The sequence below is a fragment of the Oncorhynchus mykiss genome, chromosome 1, assembly GCF_013265735.2.
Source record: "Oncorhynchus mykiss isolate Arlee chromosome 1, USDA_OmykA_1.1, whole genome shotgun sequence".
NCBI classification, from domain to species: Eukaryota; Metazoa; Chordata; class Actinopteri; order Salmoniformes; family Salmonidae; genus Oncorhynchus; species Oncorhynchus mykiss.
Window position 1 is genome coordinate 65559689 of NC_048565.1, and position 8822 is coordinate 65568510.

The following is an 8822-nucleotide window of genomic DNA, read 5'->3' on the forward strand; positions in this document are numbered from 1 at the left end:
TACATATGAGTTGTGAAGGGCCCCTTTTCCAGCGGCCCCTTGAGCTGAGCTGAGCTGGGTGGGGGGAGGGGTCTGGGGGGGAGAGGCCAGGTCTGTAGAGCTAGCTGCAGATTAATGATGGCCACATACCAGCGGGGAGAGAGGGGGCAGCTCAGCTAAGACAAAAGTGAGCTGTGGAAAATGCTAATTCACCAATGGGGTGAAGGGACATGGCGGGGTGGGGGGGGGAGGGTGGGGGGTGTGTGTGGGGGGGGGGGGGGGGCTCAGAACAGTGAGAGTGGAGCCCTAGCGTGTGAGAGATATTTTAGGAAGGGGGCTTAGACTGTAAGAGAATGTGTGTGGATTTGATTGTGTGTGAATGAGAGAGCGAGAGCGAAAGAGGGAGAGAAAGAGAGCGAGAAATCAAATCAAATCAAATTTATTTATATAGCCCTTCGTACATCAGCTGATATCTCAAAGTGCTGTACAGAAACCCAGCCTAAAACCCCAAACAGCAAGCAATGCAGGTGTAGAGAAAGCGAGAGAAACCGTTCCGCTGGGGCCTCCAGCACAGAAACTCAACTCCCGGCATACTGTTCTAATTTACAGTGTAAGAGAGTGTTGGTGTACCTCTGCTCCATTTATGATGAATGTAACACAAACTATCTTCACCTGTGACATGAAAAATGAAACACCTCCAGAAAGGGTTGACAGCTATAGGGCCTATGGCTGGACCCCACTGAGGTGTGTCCACATGCTTCTGAATAACAGTACTGCGGTTTTGGAGGAGTGAGAATTTACATCCGGGCCAGGGATGGCAGGAGGTGAGCAAGAGAAGAGGAATAGAGGAGTGGAAAGAGTGGAGGAGCAGAGTGCTGTAAAAGTGTGTGATTAACGAGCCTATCTTATACGAAGGACCACAAAGAACAAAGAGTCTAATCTAGAGCACATGCAGAGTGACTGGCACTGTAAAACACTACACAGACCAGGCTGCAGGGGAGGGAGGAGGGGAGAGGGGAGGGAGGAGGGGAGAGGGGAGGGAGGAGGGGAGAGGGAAGGGGAGGGAGGTAGGGAGAAGGACAAGTAGATTTATGAAACAAATTTTAAAAATTATCTGACCGAACTGAGTAAGACAAAAGAATGACTGACCATTCCAGTAAAAAGTTCAACCCTCTTGTGCTCTTACACCACTGGCCCAGGTTAAATTGGCCCAGGCACATGTGTGTGTGTGTGTGTGTGTGTGTGTGTTTCTATGTGTGTATCTCTGTGTGTGTGTCTTTGCATGTGTGAAATGCTTAACTTACAGGCCCTTCGCAACAATATAGAGATAAATAAATAGAAACAATAGAAAAATAATAACACGAGGAATAAATGGACAATGAGTAAGGATAACTTAGCTATATACAGTGCCTTGCGAAAGTATTCGGCCCCCTTGAACTTTGCGACCTTTTGCCACATTTCAGGCTTCAAACATAAAGATATAAAACTGTATTTTTTTGTGAAGAATCCATGCAACTTATTTTGATACTTCTTTACTCCTGATCTATTTAGGCTTGCCATAACAAATGGGTAGAATACTTATTGACTCAAGACATTTCAGTTTCACATTTTAATAAAAAATATTTTAAAAAATACATAATTCCACTTTTACATTGTGGGGTATTATGTGTAGGACAGTGACACAAAATCTCAATTGAATCCATTTTAAATTCAGGCTGTAACACAACAACCTGTGGAAAAAGTCAAGGGGTGTGAATACTTTCTGAAGGCTCTGTAGGTAGGGATAAAGTGACTAGGCAACAGGATAGATGATAAACAGTAGCAGCAACAGTATGGTCTTCCTCTGACACCGCCTGGTATAGTCCTGGATGGCAGGGAGCTCGGCCCCAGTGATGTACTGAGCCGCACGCATTACCCTCAGTAGCATCTTGTCCTCGGATGCAAGATATAGGCTGTCTCCTCGTCGTCGGTGATCAGGCCTACCACCGTTGTGTTGTCACCAAATGATGGTGGTAGAGTCATGCACTGCCATGCAGTCGTGGGTGAACAGGGAGTACAGGAGGGGACTAAGCACACACCCCTTGGGGCCCCCATGTTGAGGGTCAGCGTGGTGGATGTGTTGTTGCCTATTCTCACCACGTGTGAATGTTTGTGTGTGTGTGAGAGAGAGATGGTGAGGCAGGCCACTCACTCACCTCACACATAAATCACATACAAGGGCTAATTGATTTAGCTCTTTTTCTACGTTTTATCTCTAGCAAAGCTAGATTCTCTGACTAAAGCTTCCCATAGCTACTCCACACTATTCAAGAGGCCTAAAAAACTAAGGTGACTGACTCATCACACATTAAAAAAGAGGCCGTCTAGTAGTGACTGTTTAACAGTCTGATGGCCTGGAGATAGAAGCTGTTTTTCAGTCTCTCGGTCCCAGCTTTGATGCACCTGTACTGTCTCCACCTTCTAGATGGTAGTGGGGTGAAAGGCCATGGCTTGGGTGGCTGGACCAAGACACATTTCTTCAGCCTCCTGAGGTTGAAGAGGCATTGTTGCTCCTTCTTCATCACACTGTCTGTGTGAAGGGACCATTTCAGGTCATCAGTGATGTGCACCCTGAGGAACATTAAGCTTTTGACCATCTCCACTGTGGCCCCGTCGATGTGGATGGGTGCGTGCTCTCTCTGCTGTCTCCTGTAGTCCACGATCAGCTCCTTCATTTTATTGATTTTGAGGGAGAGGTTATTTTATTGGTACCACTCCAATAAGGCACTCACCTCCTCCCTGTAGGCTGTCTCGTTGTTGTTGGAAATCAGGCCTATAATTGTTGTGTCGTCAGCAAACTTAATGATTCAGTTGGAGATGTGTGTGGTCAAGCAGTCATGGCTGAACAGGGAGTACAAGAAGGGGCTGAGAACGCACCCCTGTGGGTCCCCTGTGTTGAGCATCAGCTTGGCGGAGGTGTTGTTGCCTACCTTCACCACCTGGGGATGGTCCGTCAGGAAGTCCAGGATCCAGTTGCGCAGGGAAGGGTTCAGACCCAGGGACTCCACTTTGTCTCTGTCTTGATGTTTTGCCTCTTTGATTGAAGATAAAATAAAATAAAAGATTAAGATGGGCAAAAGAACACAGACACTGGACAGAGGAACTCTGCCTAGAAGGCCATCATCCCGGAGTCGCCTCTTCACTGTTGACGTTGAGACTGGTGTTTTGCGGGTACTATTTAATGAAGCTGCCAGTTGAGGACTTGTGAGGCGTCTGTTCTCTAACTAGACACTCTAATGTACTTGTTCTCTTGCTCAGTTGTGTACCGGGCCTCCCACTCCACTTTCTATTCTGGTTAGAGCCAGTTTGCACTGTTCTGTTCTGTGAAGGGAGTAGTACGAGACCTTCAGTTTCTTGGCAATTGCTCGCATGGAATAGCCTTCATTTCTCAGAACAAGAATGGACTGATGTGTTTCTGAAGAAAGTTCTTTGTTTCTGGCCATTTTGAGCCTGTAATTGAACCCACAAATGTGGATGCTCCAGATACTCAACAAGTCTAAAGAACACTTTTATTGCTTCTTTAATCAGGACAACAGTTTTCAGCTGTGCTAACATAATTGCAGAAGGGTTTTCTAATAATCAATTAGCCTTTTAAAATGATAAACTTAGATTAGCTAACACAACTTGCCGTTGGAACACAGGACTGTTGGTTGCTGATAATGGGCCTCTGTATGCCTATGTAGATATTCCATAACAAATCAGCCGTTTCCAGCTATAATAGTCATCTAGAACATTAACAATGTCTACACTGTATTTCTGATCAATTTTATGTTATTTTAATGGACAAAAATGTGATTTTCTTTCAAAAACAATGACATTTCTAAGTGACCCCAAACTTTTGAATGTTAGTTTATATATTTAAAAATATATGTTTTCTCTTCTTTATTATTTTCCCCTATTTACACTATAGTTAACTGTAAGTATCACAGTATAATACAATAAATACTACAGTGAATACTACAGTAAAGTTTGCAAAAACTCTACAGTGAATACTATAGTATTTATACCATAGTATACTTAAGAAATAAGGCCAGAGGGGATGTGGTATATGGATGTGGTACCATGGCTAAGGGATGTTCTTAAGCATGACACAACACAGAGTGCCTGGATACAGCCCTTAGCCATGGTCTATTGGCCATATACCACAAACCCCTGAGGTGCCTTATTGCGATTATAAACTGGTTACCAACTTAGTTAGAGCAGTAAAAAATACATGTTTTGTCATACCTGTTGTATACGGTCTGATAACGTATACCACGGCGCTCAGCCAATCAGCATTCAGGGCTCGAACCACCCCGTTTATAATATAGTATTTTGTGTGGGATAGCAGTCCAGACCAAGATAATTCTGACTGACTCTGAGAGAGGATCTGTGTGGGATCTCTCTCCCTCTCTTTGTGTGCGTGTGTGTGTGTGTAGGTGTGCGTGAGAGCATGCATGTGTGTATGTGTTTTGGGGTGTTTGTCCTGGATAGGTGCAAACAGTCCTTACTAAAATACATAATGTTTTACTTGCTCAGAGTATCTGCATATCCCGGATTGCTAACAAACACACACTTCTGAAACAGTCCAAAGCTACCACATTTAACCACACGTTACATGTGCTTGTGGTTGTGATTTCATATCCACTCTTGGAGAGGAAGTGCTCTTTGAGTCTGTTGATAGGTCTAACGGAGTGGTGGTAGAAGAGGTGTAGTCAGTGGTGTTGCTGTGTGTGGAGTAGTAAGGCTAGCCAGCTCTGGGCAGTGAACCATATGGCTGAACTGGCCTGCCGAGCCTGCAGCTCTCCATGGCTGATGTGGTGGATGACACGGCACTCTGAGATTATCCTCACCCTGCCTAGCTTTGAGGCTGGGGTCTGGGTACTGGGTGTGGGGGAACATACACAATGCACTGTGGAACCTCCCCACATGACACAATATTATAGTTTACTATAGAATATTACACTACTTGCTATAGAATTCTATAGTAAAACATAGTATACTGTAGAATACTATACTACACATTGTAGTATCCCTCGATCAAGTGTAGTATTTACTATAAAATGTTGTAGCATACTGTAGAATACTACAGTAAATACAGTATTATCCTCACAAATAAAAGCTCTACTCTTCACCACAGCAGGTAGTTAACCACGGCCTAGTGGTTAAGAGCTTTGGGCTAGTAACAGAAAGGCTGCTGGTTTGAATCCCTGAGTCAGCAAAGTGGAAAAATCTGCCGTTCTGCCCTTGAGCAACGCAGCTAACCCCCAATAACTTCCTTTAGAAAACCTACTGGAGAAATACTAAAAGAGTAACTGCTCTATAACCTGTAGGTAGGCTTGGGTTCTGAACAGAGAGCTCAGAGCTTCTGCTCTTTTCTATAACCTGTAGGTAGGCTTGGGTTCTGAACAGAGAGCTCAGAGCTTCTGCTCTTTTCTATAACCTGTAGGTAGGCTTGGGTTCTGAACAGAGAGCTCAGAGCTTCTGCTCTTTTCTATAACCTGTAGAGAACACAATATGTGGTCTATTCTTGGCATGTCGGTTTCTCACTTACGGGTGTCACGAATTGGGATATGGAGGAGGGGAATGGACAGGGTTTTATGCTGATTAAATACTGTAGTATTTACTATAGTTATAAAAATGTGGCGTTTTTATGGACTGTAGTGTTTTTACAGACATTTCTGTAGTATTTACTGCAGTGTTTTGTTTGTGGATAACACTGTAATTTTTACTATAGTATTCTACAGTATACTAGACAATTCTTTATTAAGTACTACACATGATTGAGGGATACTACATTGTGCAGTATAGCATTCTACAGTTTACTACAGAATTCTATAGTAAGTACTGTAGTATTCTATAGTAAACGGTAGTATTTTTTATGTGGGAGGGGACAAATAAGTTACAGATTACAACAAACTAGCTGTCATAAGAATTGTATGATCTTGTATTACCTACTGCTCAGTATCCAACTCAGTCAGTGGGCAAAAGGGGTTCCACTTGTTCTCTACTGTCTACATTTTGATGGCAGCTTTATAATCTCTGTGAATCATAGGGCCAGCACCCCCACCCCCCTTTCTCTCTCTTTTTTCACCCCCAACTCTCTTTCCATCCCACAGTTTATCTCTCTCTCTCTCTCTCTCCAGCTAGACCAGGATCTATGGGTCCATTTGGAAGTAATCTGGCTCTGGCAGGGAATGAAAGGGCCTGCCTGGCCCATCCCTGGCACGGTAGTCTTCTCTCCAGCGGCTTCTCTCCGCAGGTCTCTGTCTCTTGGCTCTTTAACGAGCTGAGACCTGCCCAAGGTTGTCTCTCTGATGTAGCAGACCTGTATAAGCGCCACATTAGTGGATTCCCAGATCGGCTTCCTTCTCTCACCGGGCGGCGCTGACTGCCTAAGAGTAGGGTTTCCTGGTTCCACTCCCCCAGAGGCTCTCACTCTGTCTGGTAGAGGTGCAGAGGGCCATGGGCTTGTCTCCGTCTCATGAAAACAGTGGTGTGGATGTGTGTGTGTAGGGGGGGAGTGTGTGTGCGTGTTTGTGTGTACATGCGTGCATGCCTCCTTGTGTGTGTGTGTGCTGAGCAATGAGATATTTCAATGGGTTTTTGTCTCAGTCTCATGAAAACAGTGTGGATGTGTGTGTGTACTGTGGGGGGAGGGGGTTGTGTGTGTGTGTGTGTGTGTGTGTGTGTGTGTGTGTGTGTGTGTGTGTGTGTGTGTGTGTGTGTGTGTGTGTGTGTGTGTGTGTGTGTGTGTGTGTGCATATGTGCTTCATTGTGTGTGTGTGCTGTACAATGGGTAATGGATTACAGACACAAACATTAACCCCCTAAAGTCGATGTCCACTCCTCCGCAGAAATCTAATTAGCATATCAATAAAAATCCTCATAAAATCTGTTTAAGCTAGAGATACACTATACAGTGCCTTCGGAAAGTATTCAGACCCCTTGACTTTTCACATTTTGTAACGTTACAGCTTTCTTCTGTTAAATTGTTTTTTCCCACCTCAACAATCTACACATAATACTCCATAATGACAAAGCAAAAACAAGAATTCAGACATTTTTGCTAAAAACTGAAATATAACATTTACATAAGTATTCAGACCCTTTACTCTGTACTTTCTTGAGAAACATTTGGTAGCGATTACAGCATCGAGACTTCTTGGAGATGACGCTACAAGCTTGGCACACCTGTATTTGGGGAGTTTCTCCCATTCTTCTCTGCAGATCCTCTCAAGCTCTGTCAGGTTGGATGGGGAGCGTTGCTGCACAGGTATTTTCAGGTCTCTCCACAGATGTTAGATCGGGTTCAAGTCCGGGCTCTGGCTGGGCCAAAGGATATTCAGAGACTTGTCCCGAAGCCACTCCTTGTACTGGCTGTGTACTTAGGGTCGTTGTTCTGTTGGAAGGTGAACGTTCGCACCTGCATGAGGTGCTGAGTACTCTAGAGCAGGTTTTCATCAAGGATCTCTCTATACTTTGCTCTGCTCATTTTCCCTCATTACTGACTAGACTCCCAGTCCCTGCCGCTGAAAAACATCCCTGCAGCATGACGCTGCCACCACCATGCTTCACCGTAGGGATGGTGCCAGGTTTCCTCCAGACGCTTGGCATTCAGGCCATAGAGTTCAACATTGGTTTCATCAGACCAGATAATCTTGTTTCTCATGGTCTGAGAGTCCTTTATGTGTCTTTTGGCAAACTCCATGCGGCCTGTCATGTGCCTTATACTGAGGATTGGCTTCCGTCTGGCCACTCTACCATAAAGGCCTGATTGGTGGAGTGCTGTGGAGATGGTTGTCCTTCTGGAAGGTTCTCACATCTCCACAGAGAAACTCTAGAGCTTTTTCAAAGTGACCATCGGGTTCTTGGTCACCACCCTAACCAAGGCCCTTGGTACCGATTGCTCAGTTCGGCCGGGCAGACAGCTCTAGGAAGTGTCTTGGTGGTTCCAAACTTCTTCCACTTAAGAATGATGGAGGCCACTGTGTTCTTGGGGATCTTCAATGCTGCAGACATTTTTTGGTACCCTTCCCCAGATCTGTGCTTCTAAAACAATCCCGCCTCAGAGCTCTACGGACAATTCCTTCGACCTCATGGCTTGGTTTTTGCTCTGACATGCACTGTCAACTGGTGGACCTTATATAGACAGATGTGTGCCCTTTCCAAATCATGTACAATCAATTAAATTTACCACAGGTGGACTCCAATCAAGTTGTAGAAACATCAAGGATGATCCATAGAAACAGGATGCACCTGAGCTCAATTTCGAGTCTCATAGCAAAGGGTCTGAATACTTTTTTCTAACTTTTTTTTGTTAGGGGGTAGATCAGCTTTAATATTAAGTGTCTGCATCACTTCCAGTCCCCCATATCTATTTTATGCTAATAAATATATATATACATGGATACAGGCTACCTTTCAAAAGCTTGGGGTCACTTAGAAATGTCCATGTTTTTGAAAGAAAATCAACTTTTTGGCTATTGAAATAACATCACATTGATCAGAAATACAGCGTAGACATTGTTAATGTTGTACAATTTATGGTCTATCTACATAGTACAGAGGCCCATTATCAGCAACCATCACTCATGTGTTCCAATGGCACGTTGTGTTGCCTAATCCAAGTTGATCATTTTAAAAGGCTAATTGATCATTAGAAAAGCCTTTTTCAATTATGTTAGCACAGCTGAAAACTGTTGTTCTGATTAAAGAAGCAATACAACTGGCCTTCTTTAGACTAGATGAGTATCTGGAGCGTCAGCATTTGTCGGTTCAATTACAGGCTCAAAATGGCCAGAAACAAAAATAACTTTCTTCAG